Source organism: Cynocephalus volans, chromosome 6 (genome assembly GCF_027409185.1).
Source record: "Cynocephalus volans isolate mCynVol1 chromosome 6, mCynVol1.pri, whole genome shotgun sequence".
NCBI lineage: Eukaryota > Metazoa > Chordata > Mammalia > Dermoptera > Cynocephalidae > Cynocephalus > Cynocephalus volans.
The window spans coordinates 56,726,510-56,738,839 of NC_084465.1; positions in this window are offsets into that span (position 1 = coordinate 56,726,510).

The window sequence follows — 12,330 nt, forward strand, 5'->3', positions numbered from 1 at the left end:
TGCATATATGATGGTAAGTGGTTCCATCATATATGCATTCTACCCAGTAACTCAAGAAAAGAGAGACCTTCCTTACCCCCATCGATCCATGCAAAGTCCCAAGACTGAGTCTCATTGGCTCTGGCCTGATGTTAATGTGCCTTGCTTTCCTGATGCCATGGTCTCCTGGTTTGACTCACAATGACCTCATCACTGAGTCCAGGGGAATTTGATGCTCAAATTAATTAGACCTAATTCATATGCTCATTTTGAGAGCCAGAGCTGGAGTGAACCCTACACAAACCACGGAGATAGAGTGGGAGATTAGCAATCAGTGAACGAAAAAGCAGGGTGCTTGTCATCAGGAAAGAAAAAATGGATTCAGGGCAGCCTAACAACAGATGTCACTATGGCTAAAGAATAATTATTCTATGCTTTTTTGAGATGACTTTAACTGTTGGACTCCTATGTTCAGCTAGATTTGTAATCTATGGAGTGGGGCATTCAGAGGCCCTGGGAAGATTCTTCATCTCTAGTTGTACAAAGTTGTCCTGCTTGTTATTTCTGAAATGCTTTTGAGAATTTGTTCTAGGACTTAAAATGCCCACAACTCTAGGTAAGAGAACATACTTATCTAAACTCAAATTAAGATCTAACTGACTGACATGAGATCCTCTCTGGGGAGAGAAAGTTTCGATGGGAGGAGAGGAAAAGAAGCCAAGGAACAAGTCGACGGGCACAGGAAGGCGAAGAGCTGGGCAGGCACTGCAGGCAAACAGCCTACTGCACAGGTTGCCAAGGCTGGCCGTGTCCCTGGTCAGAGCTCGAAAACAGTGGCTTCTCGGCATGTCACATGCTGGCATCTTAGAGTGCTAAATGCAGTTCACAATTTCACAATCTGTCTGAAGCACCTTTGATTCAAAATCAATTCTTTGGGTGGTTATGGACGGGATGGATTGTGGATGCCAAAACGATCCCTCCATTCAATGACAGACTTAATTGTTTGACATTATGTGGATTAAATATTGTGGTTATTGACTAAGTTCTTTAACATTTAAAAATGTTGCTGGAACATCATGCAGACAGGCCAGTTTCAGCTCAAGTAACTGCCAGAATTGGCCAGAAATGGCACTGTAACCTTAAGACTTAGAACCTTTTATCCTGGAAACCTGACCATTAGAAGACTATAAAAGATTTTACTTCATCTTTCAGATACCCTTCTTAGGGTCCTGTGTCTATTTCCCTTTTTATCTGGCTTTCCCCTTTGCTTCATTTACTCCTGGTAACAAGCGTGTACTAAGTGATCGTGGCCCATCAGTGCTCCACGCGGGGTAACAGAGTGGATTTTCACAATCAGCTTCTCTGTGAACTCTGAGCTGAATTTGTTAAGTCTCCATCAGGAAATGTGGTTTCAATTTCTCAATGAATCTGGATTGTTGATTTTATTTTCCTATTTCTTACTTCTGCTTCTGTTTCTTCCCTTTGTTGTCCAGAATTACATTAATGTGCCTTTGTTTCCATGACATCAGAATCCTCTGGTTTTCCCTAATTTCTTTCTGTCGTCTCCTTTTCCATCTTCCACACACCTTAAATGTTCCTTATGCCAATTCTGTTATCCTTCTAAAGCTGTGTTTATCGTCCCTTCTTTTGTGTCCCCATAATACGCTATTAAAGAAGTCACAGTGCACTGTAATTTGCACATTGGTATTCTTACCAGGATTTAAACCTCTTGAGCAAAGAAACTAGATAATATTCACTGTTTTAACTCTACTACCCAGCCCAATGCCTAAAACTGAAAATAAAATCTTTACCCCTGATAAAATACATACAAGACATTTTGACTGAAGAAGTCATATATCAGAGAGCATCAGGCCACTCCAGGCCCATGTAATCGTGGAATTAGATCTAACACTACGTAGCAGCTGTCCCCAAAACTAGAAAAGTATGGTGTGCTTCCACTCCAGGTCTATGGATTTAGAATCTTTGTCAGTCACCAGGTGGTATTGGTAACTTGGCAACCAATGCTCAGTACTTATACTTGGGTATAAGCTTATACTTAACTCATAATTAGAGTTAAGACAGTACCTTTTGCCATATTTAAAAGAAAGTTAAATCTCAGCACAGGTGAATTCTGGTACTGACTAAAGGAATAATTGGGAGCCAGAGATTTTACGAAATTGCATGAAGAGCAATAATTGTTATTGAATAATTTCAGTAAAAAAGTGATTTTGTGCATCTTTTAAGAAGTGCATATTCATTTGTCCAATAAATTTACTTCCAGAAATTTGTATGCTGATGAGGATAATAAAATATATAGAAAGCGATGATGGAAAGTGTCGGGCTGGATCACAGGCCCCTCTTCCCTGTCCTGTGCAGGTCCTGAGCCAGGTAGTTGAAAAAAGATTCTGGTAACCGATAACAGGATAGACATGCTTTATTCCAGGCTTGAGCTCCGCCACCAGCAGTTCAGAGCCACTGCCTTTTGTACCAAAAGTACACAACAGTGGCAATGAGCCAAGTGGCACATGGGCACGAATGCACTCTTACACCACTCTTATGTAACTTGTTTACAACGGATGCGCTGAACCATACCCAGGCCAATATGAGGCGAGGGAGCCTGACTAAACTCACTCCATTTTCCTCACAGAAGGGCATATTGCTGAGTTGTCAAGAGGGAAGGGGATTTTGCACAAATGGATTGGCCACGGTTAAGAGCACAGAGATTCTCTACATGTAGGAGAGAGTAAGCTGTGGGCAGAAACACAGGTGGGATTGTGTAAACCTGTTCTGATTGTTTCTGTTTTCATATTGAAATAAGTAGCACGTCATTGCTGAGAGTGAGAAGGTGCTTGAAATTTAAAGAGAAATTTAAAGTGAAGGTATGAAAGATTTTTCTAACAGTAGGAGAGCAGTGAATGACTTCCACATTGCAAAAACCACTGGTCAATTATCAGTCATGGAATTTGAATGATAGATAGCATTTGACTTTGTTTGTTACCTCTTCACTCTTAAAATACAGTCATCCCTCTGTATCTGTGGGAGATTGGTTCCAGGACCCTCCTTGGATACCAAAATTTGGGATGCACAAGTCCCTTTTATAAAATGGTGCAGTATTTGCAAATAACATATGCACATACTCCTGTATACTTTGTCATTTCTATATTAATTATAATACCTAATGCAATATAAATGCTATGTAAACAGCTATTATACTGTATGTTTTTACTTGTATTATTTTTGATTGTGGTATTGTTATTTTTTCTGAATATTTTTGATTTGTGGTTGGTTGAATTCATAGATGTGCAGCCAATGGATATGGAGGGCCAACTGTACTTTCTTTACACACAGTACTTTCTTGATTTTTCTGCCAACTTTCTGGCCACTCCTTCTCAGCTTTTATTGTTGGTTTTGCAGCATCTCCCTAAAATGTGAAAGTTGAAGTGCTCCACAGCTTGAACCATGAAACTTTTTCAACCTACACTCCCTGAATAATCTCATTCATTTTTATGACTTTAAACATCATGTATGTGATTATGGCTCCCAAATTTATATCTCCAGACCAAATTTCTCTCCTGAATTCTAGATTAATATATAAAACTGCCTACTTCATTTCTCCACTTGGGATTTAACATGGTTGCAATGGAACCCCTGATATTCCCCACTCCCCAGTCCCTACCAAATCTGATCCTTCTGTATTCTTTCCAAACTTAGTAAGTGGCAACTCCAGTCTTCTGATTATCCATACATAAAACTTGGAGTCATCCTCGATTGCTTGCTTTCAGCAAAACTTGTTTTTAATTCACCAATAAATCTTTTTGGCTATAGTTTTAAAAAAAATCCAGATCAAATCATATTTCCCCAATTCCACTGCCACCATTCTGAATTAAGCTACCATTATCTTTAGATTACTAACTAGTTGCCCTTTTTTGGTGTAGTCTTTCTTTTCATCTATCTTCTCCAGCTATACCACCCATTTCAATGCTCCTAGAACCCAATAGGAATGTTCCAAATTTAGGGCTCCTGTACTTGCTATTCTTTCTGCCTTGAACACTGTTCTCTGTGTTAGCCAGTTGGCCTCCCTCATTCTCCTCAAGTCTGTATAGATGTATAGAAAAAGTATATATATCCAAATGTTATCTTTAAAGTTTATGCAATACACACTCACACATGCACACTTAACTGGCTCACTCCAGATGGTGGAATTTAAGGTGACTTTTAAGTTTCTATTTGAATACATAAATATTTTCATAGTTTTCTCCAATGAACATATAATAATGAAATTCTAACACAACCAAAAAATGATTCTTTAAATGGCATTAAATAGTCCCAAACTTGCTATTTGCTTTTTCTTACTGATATAATTAGATTGTAGTAAATATTATTCATGATATCCCCATCCCTACAATCTTCTCTCACCCATTATTCAGTTTCATTTTGTATACATTTACGAAGATTAAAAGATCTAATACTTGAGGTCTGCAATTGAATTTTAAGATTTTGCATTTACCTTCTACTGATATGATAAATTAGTATAAAGCCGTCCAGAGTTATGCTAAAATGAACGTGGCAGTCATGACTGGGATAGCAATGATGACATCACAATAACTAACACTACTGAAGGTTTCCTATGCATCAGACTCCATCACACAGTAATCATATTCAATCTCATGTTAGCCCCATGAAAGAGATACTACTGCTGTCCCCTTTTAAAGATAAGAAAATGGAGACACAAAGAGATTAAGTAAGAAATTAAGTAATTTGTGCAAAATTACATAACACATCAGGAAATTTGAATTTAAAATGAGGTCTGTCTGATTACAGTGGATGTGGTATTGAGCACTATAATTTTTGGTAAAAAAAATCATATATAGATTTCACATTTTTATTTATTTTATTTATTTATTTATTTATTTATTTTTTAAATTTTATTTTGTCGATATACATTGTAGCTGATTATTGCTCCCCATCACCAAAACCTCCCTCCCTTCTCCCTTCCCCCCCCAACAATGTCCTTTCTGTTTGCTTGTTGTATCAACTTCAAATAATTGTGGTTGTTATATCTTCTTCCCCCCCCCCCGGTTTGTGTGTGTGTGTGTGTATGTGTGTGTGTGAATTTATATATTAATTTTTAGCTCCCTCCAATAAGTGAGAACATGTGGTATTTCTCTTTCTGTGCCTGACTTGTTTCACTTAATATAATTCTCTCAAGGTCCATCCATGTTGTTGCAAATGGCAGTATTTCATTCGTTTTTATAGCTGAGTAGTATTCCATTGTGTAGATGTACCACATTTTCCGTATCCACTCATCTGATGATGGGCATTTGGGCTGGTTCCAACTCTTGGCTATTGTAAAGAGTGCTGCGATGAACATTGGGGAACAGGTATACCTTCGACTTGATGATTTCCATTCCTCTGGGTATATTCCCAACAGTGGGATGGCTGGGTCGTATGGTAGATCTATTTGCAATTGTTTAAGGAACCTCCATACCATTTTCCATAGAGGCTGCACCATTTTGCAGTCCCACCAACAATGTATGAGAGTTCCTTTTTCTCCGCAGCCTCGCCAGCATTTATCGTTCATAGTCTTTGGGATTTTAGCCATCCTAACTGGGGTTAGATGGTATCTCAATGTGGTTTTGATTTGCATTTCCCGGATGCTGAGTGATGTTGAGCATTTTTTCATATGTCTGTTGGCCATTTGGATATCTTCCTTAGAGAAATGCCTACTTAGCTCTTTTGCCCATTTTTTAATTGGGTTGCTTGTTTTCTTCTTGTAAAGTTGTTTGAGTTCCTTATATATTCTGGATATTAATCCTTTGTCAGATGTATATTTTGCAAATATTTTCTCCCACTCTGTTGGTTGTCTTTTAACTCTGTTAATTGTTTCTTTTGCTGTGCAGAAGCTTTTTAGTTTGATATAATCCCATTTGTTTATTTTTCCTTTGGTTGCCCGTGCTTTTGGGGTCGTATTCATGAAGTCTGTGCCCAGCCCTATTTCCTGAAGTGTTTCTCCTATGTTTTCTTTAAGAAGTTTTATTGTCTCAGGGTGTATATTTAAATCCTTAATCCATTTTGAGTTGATTTTAGTATACGGTGAGAGGTATGGATCTAGTTTCATTCTCCTGCATATCGATATCCAGTTATCCCAGCACCACTTGCTGAAGAGGCAGTCCCTTCCCCAGTGAATAGGCTTGGTGCCTTTGTCAAAGATCAGATGGCAGTAAGTGTGTGGGTTGATTTCTGGATTCTCTATTCTATTCCATTGGTCAGTGTGTCTGTTTTTATGCCAGTACCATACTGTTTTGGTTATTATAGCTTTGTAGTATAGCTTAAAGTCAGGTAGTGTTATGCCTCCAGCTTTATTTTTTTTGCTGAGCATTGCTTTGGCTATTCGTGGTCTTTTATTGTTCCATATAAATGTCTGAATAGTTTTTTCCATTTCTGAGAAAAATGTCTTTGGAATTTTGATGGGGATTGCATTGAATTTGTATATCACTTTGGGTAGTATGGACATTTTCACTATGTTGATTCTTCCAATCCAAGAGCATGGAATATCTTTCCATCTTCTTGTATCCTCTCTAATTTCTCTCAGCAGTGGTTTGTAGTTCTCATTATAGAGATTTTTCACCTCCTTGGTTAACTCAATTCCTAAGTATTTTATTTTTTTGATGGCTATTGTAAATGGGCAGGCTTTCTTGATTTCTCCTTCTCCATGTTCACTATTGGAGAAAAGAAATGCTACTGATTTTTGTGTGTTGATTTTGTATCCTGCTACTGTGCTGAAATCATTTATCAATTCCAACAGTTTTTTTGTAGAGGTTTTAGGCTGTTCAATATATAAGATCATGTCATCTGCAAACAGGGACAGTTTGACTTCATCTTTTCCAATCTGGATGCCCTTTATTTCCTTCTCTTCTCTGATTGCTCTGGCTAGTACTTCCAACACTATGTTGAATAGGAGTGGTGAGAGTGGGCATCCTTGTCTAGTGCCTGTTCTTAAAGGAAAAGCTTTCAGCTTTTCCCCATTCAGGGTGATATTGGCAGTGGGTTTGGCATATATGGCTTTAATTATGTTGAGATACTTTCCCTCTATACCTAACTTATAGAGGGTCTTTGTCATGAATGAGTGCTGAACTTTATCAAATGCTTTTTCAGCATCTATAGAGATGATCATATGGTCCTTGTGTTTGAGTTTATTAATATGGTGTATCACATTTATTGATTTGCGTATGTTGAACCAACCTTGCATCCCTGGGATGAATCCCACTTGATCGTGATGAATAATTTTTTGTATGTGTTGCTGTATTCTGTTTGCTAGTATTTTAGTGAGGATTTTTGCATCTATATTCATCAAGGATATCGGCCTGTAGTTTTCTTTTTTGGTTATATCTTTACCTGGTTTTGGTATCAGGATGATGTTTGCTTCATAGAATGAGTTTGGGAGATTTGCGTCCGTTTCAATCTTTTGGAATAGTTTGTAAAGAATCGGTGTCAATTCCTCTTTGAATGTTTGGTAAAATTCTGCTGTGAATCCATCTGGTCCTGGGCTTTTCTTTGTTGGGAGCCTTCTGATAACAGCTTCAATCTCCTTTATTGTTATTGGTCTGTTCAAATTTTCTACGTCTTCACGGTTCAGTTTTGGGAGCTTGTGTGTGTCCAGAAATTTATCCATTTCCTCCAGATTTTCAAATTTGTTGGCGTATAGTTGTTTATAGTAGTCTCAAATGATTCCTTGTATTTCAGATGAATCAGTTGTAATATCGCCTTTTTCATTTCTAATTTTTGTTATTTGAGTCTTCTCTCTTCTTTTTTTTGTTAGCCATGCTAATGGTTTGTCAATTTTATTTATCTTTTCAAAAAACCAACTTTTTGATTCGTTGATCTTTTGAATTGTTTTTTGGTTTTCAATTTCATTCAGTTCTGCTCTGATCTTAATGATTTCTTTCCGTCTGCTAACTTTAGGATTGGATTGTTCTTGTTTTTCTAGTTCTTTAAGGTGAAGTGTTAGGTTGTTCACTTGCCATCTTTCCATTCTTCTGAAGTGAGCATTTAATGCAATAAATTTTCCCCTCAATACTGCTTTTGCAGTATCCCACAGGTTTTGGTATGATGTATCATTGTTTTCATTAGTTTCAATAAACTTTTTGATTTCCTGCTTGATTTCTTCTTGGACCCATATGTCATTAAGTAGAATGCTGTTTAATTTCCATGTGTTTGTATAGTTTCCAGAGTTTTGTTTGTTATTAATTTCTAGTTTTAATCCATTGTGGTCTGAGAAGATACATGGGATAATTCCAATTTTTTTGAATTTATTGAGACTTGATTTGTGACCTAATATGTGATCTATCCTGGAGAATGATCCATGTGCTGATGAGAAGAATGAATATTCTGAGGTTGTTGGGTGGAATGTTCTGTAGATATCTGCCAATTCCAATTGGTCTAGAGTCTTGTTTAGATCTTGTGTTTCTCTACTGATTCTTTGCCTAGATGATCTGTCTAATATTGACAGTGGAGTGTTCAGGTCCCCTGCTATTATGGTATTAGTGTCTATTTCCTTCTTTAGGTCTAATAGAGTTTGTTTTATAAATCTGGCTGCCCCAACATTGGGTGCGTACATATTTATGATTGTTATGTCTTCTTGATGGATCAGTCCTTTTATCATTAAGTAGTGTCCCTCATTGTCTCTTTTTATGGTTTTTAGTTTAAAGTCTATTTTGTCAGATATAAGAATAGCCACTCCAGCTCGTTTTTCTTTTCTGTTTGCATGGTAAATCTTTTTCCATCCTTTTACTCTTAGTCTGTGTGAATCTTTATGGGTGAGGTGGGTCTCTTGTAGGCAGCATATAGTTGGGTCCTGCTTTTTGATCCAGTCAGCCAGTCTGTGTCTTTTAATTGGGGAATTTAAGCCTTTAACATTAAGAGTTGTTATTGAAAGGTGTTGATTTATTCCTAGCATTTTATTGGTTGTTTGGTTGTCTTAGGTGTCTTTTGTTCCTTGCTTTCTGATTTACTGTTTGGTTTCTTTGTTTGTTGGTTCCTTAGGTTGTAGATAGTGTTTTTGTTAGCTTGTTTTCTCTTCATGAATGCCATTTTTATTGTACTAGCGGGTTTAGATTTTTCTTAGGTTTTTATGGCAGTGGTAGTTATTTTTCAGGAACCAAACCCAGTACTCCCTTGAGGATTTCTTGTAAGGGTGGTCTTGTGGTAGTGAACTCCCGCAGTTTTTGTTTGTCTGAGAAATATACTATTTGCCCCTCATTTCGGAAGGATAGCCTTGCAGGGTAGAGTATTCTTGGCTGGCAATCTTTGTCTTTTAGTATTTTGAAAATATCATCCCATTCCTTTCTAGCTTTTAGGGTTTGTGATGAAAAGTCTGATGTTAACCTGATTGGGGCTCCCTTATAGGTGATTTGACGCTTCTCTCTTGCAGCTTTTAAGATTCTCTCTTTGTCTCTGAGTTTTGCCAATTTGACTATGACATGTCTTGGAGAAGGCCTTTTTGGGTTGAATACGTTTGGAGATCGTTGAGCTTCCTGGATCTGAAGATCTGTGATTTTTCCTATACCTGGGAAGTTTTCTGCCACTATTTTGTTGAATATGTTTTCAATGGAATCTCCATTTTCCTCCCCTTCTGGAATACCCATGACTCGGATATTATATTTGAGCGCTTAAGGTTGTCTGATATCTCTCTCAGATTTTCTTCCATGTCCTTGATTCTTTTTTCTTTCTTTTTGTCTGCTTGTGTTATTTCAAACAGCCCATCTTCAAGTTCAGAGGTTCTCTCTTCAACTTCGACAAGCCTGCTGGTTAAACTCTCCGTTGTGTTTTTTATTTCGCTGAATAACTTCTTCAGTTCAGCAAGTTCTGCTACATTTTTTTTCAGGACATTGATTTCCTTGTATATTTCCTCTTTCAGATCCTGTATACTTTTCCTCATTTCATCATGATGTCTAGCTGAGTTTTCTTGTATCTCATTCAGTTTCCTTAGAATTATCACTTGAAATTCCTTGTCAGTTTTTTCAAGGGCTTCTTGTTCTATAGGATAGTGCTGTGCCAGGTCGGGCGCTCGCTCTGTCTCTGGTTTGTTGCCTTCCGAGGAGATTTCTCATTTTTAAAATTAGTGTTTCTGATTTATTTTTCTCTAAGAGCACTCCCAACATGGCATTAAAAAAAAATATTATTTTATAAATCTTTGCTTCGAATGTGTAAATACACACAGTGATTTTGTATTCCAGTTGGAGTCTCAGGAATCAATTTTACAATAAAATATTAAAAATATAAAGAGGTACGATGAATAAATTTTGCATTCTTACCATGTTAATAGGATGATGATGAAAATCGTCATGGAGATAATAAAGTCCTAAGGTAGGGCTTACCTATTTTGAACACATATTGCTTAACCAAAACAGCTACCACGACTTTGATGGCTTCTGCTCTTTCTGTTGAAATGAGGTTAGAAGACAAGGGTAGCGTGTCTTTGGAAATGTTTGTCTTATGTAGTCAGACAAAGCTTCAAGATCGAGATTTCTAATAGCTATAAAGGGAAGGCTGAATGTTCAGAGCTTTTTGTAATGTTAATTAAAGTCTATCATCCTTTGGTGAACTTTGAACATAATGACCACTGGGAGCATGGGTGCTGCTTGGCTAATCAACATGAAGTTACATGTAGACAGAGAATGGCACTGTTACAGTAATGTACCCTGATGACACATATTTAATTCTGGGAGTAAATAAAAATTTTTCTTGAATTTTTTTAAATATAAAAATTGAAAAAGTGAATAGAATAGGAAATAAACTTTATCCAGTCTTATGATCAATAAAGGTATCTGAATCATGCAGGTTTAAAAAAATTTGGTATTTGGGAGCTGTATTAGTTCATTGCTGTTGCTTATAACAGAATACCTGAAACTGGGTAATTTATTAAAAATATAGACTTTATTTCTCACAGTTTTGGAGACTTGGAAGTCCAAAGTCCAAGGAACACATCTGGTGAGGGTCTTTTTCTTGGTGGTGACTCTCCACAGCCATGTAGTTTATCAGATGGCAAGAATGGGCTGAGCAAAAGACAGCTAAGCTTCTCACTTGCTCTCTGTATAAAGCCATCAGAACCAAGACCATTATTCCATGAATGGATCACAATCTAATCACTTCTAAAAGGCCCCACCTTTCAATTACTATAATAGGATTTCCCAGCCTCTTAACACTGTTAACAATGGAGATGAGGTTTCCAACACATTAACTTTTGGGGGATACATTTGATTCATAGCAGATGCCTTAGCTGAAAAGTCAGGAAGCTTCAATAGACGATTCAATTTAAAGGTACCTATTTTCTAACAAGGAAATATCTGTGTAGGAACGGTAAGGAAGAAGCATTCATTCTAACTACAGTACAACCCTGCCATTACCCAAGAAGAGTGCCTTAAAAACATAATCGCATAAAATGAGAGGTTGCGTTATTTCAGGTTAGTAAGTGCCCAGGCCTTATCTGCTGCAGCAGATCCCCAGTTTCCAGCAGTTTGGCTGCAGAATCTAATGCCATCTTTTCTGGTGCCTGCTAGGATTTGGCACCATCTAGTGGAAGTCAGGCTCTGTTTAAAAAGCAAAGAGTTTACCCCATACCAGCCAGCTGCCAAAACAAAACAAAACAAAACAAAAACAAAAAATAAGGCAAGGAGTTGATTCCATTTCTGTGGTTGGATGCCAAGACTTCTAGGATAGCAATAGTGAGTTTTTGAAAGCTCCTGTTATCTGGCACTTGTTTCATTTCCTCAAGAAGAGTCTGACCCAGGAGTATACTGGAGATGAAGGGATCCATTCTCTCTTTCTCCTGCTTTTCCAGATGGATGTTGGGAGGAGTACAATAGCCAATCCCCAATCACATTATATGCAAATTGGTGTCACAGCAGGATTTTACTGAATTTATGTGCATCTATAAAGCCCTGATTGGAACTTAATCCTGGGGGCTAATGCTGGAGTCATTCACTCTTGCAGAGGAGGATATATTCTTTTTCCTTTTAATTAATTTCCTATTGACCACTCTTCCAGTTTCCATTGTCTGTGTCTTGGGATTATTCTTAAGGTTCTAGTGGGAACCTTGGCCCCTTTTTTGGTCCATTCTCTTTTGCCTGTAATGATTGTAAGTTCCTCAGCTTAGTTTTGCTTAATTATCCACTATACTCTGCTTTATAACTTCTAGAATCTCTCACCACTCTTGGCTGCTGGTGGCAGTGGTGGTTTGGATTTTGTTTTATTATTTATTCTTATTTAGTTAGTTTTTATGTTTTATAGTTTTCCACTGGTAAATTGAATTTAGTTTTATTTTTATATTTCTTTGAACTTTTCACAGAGATA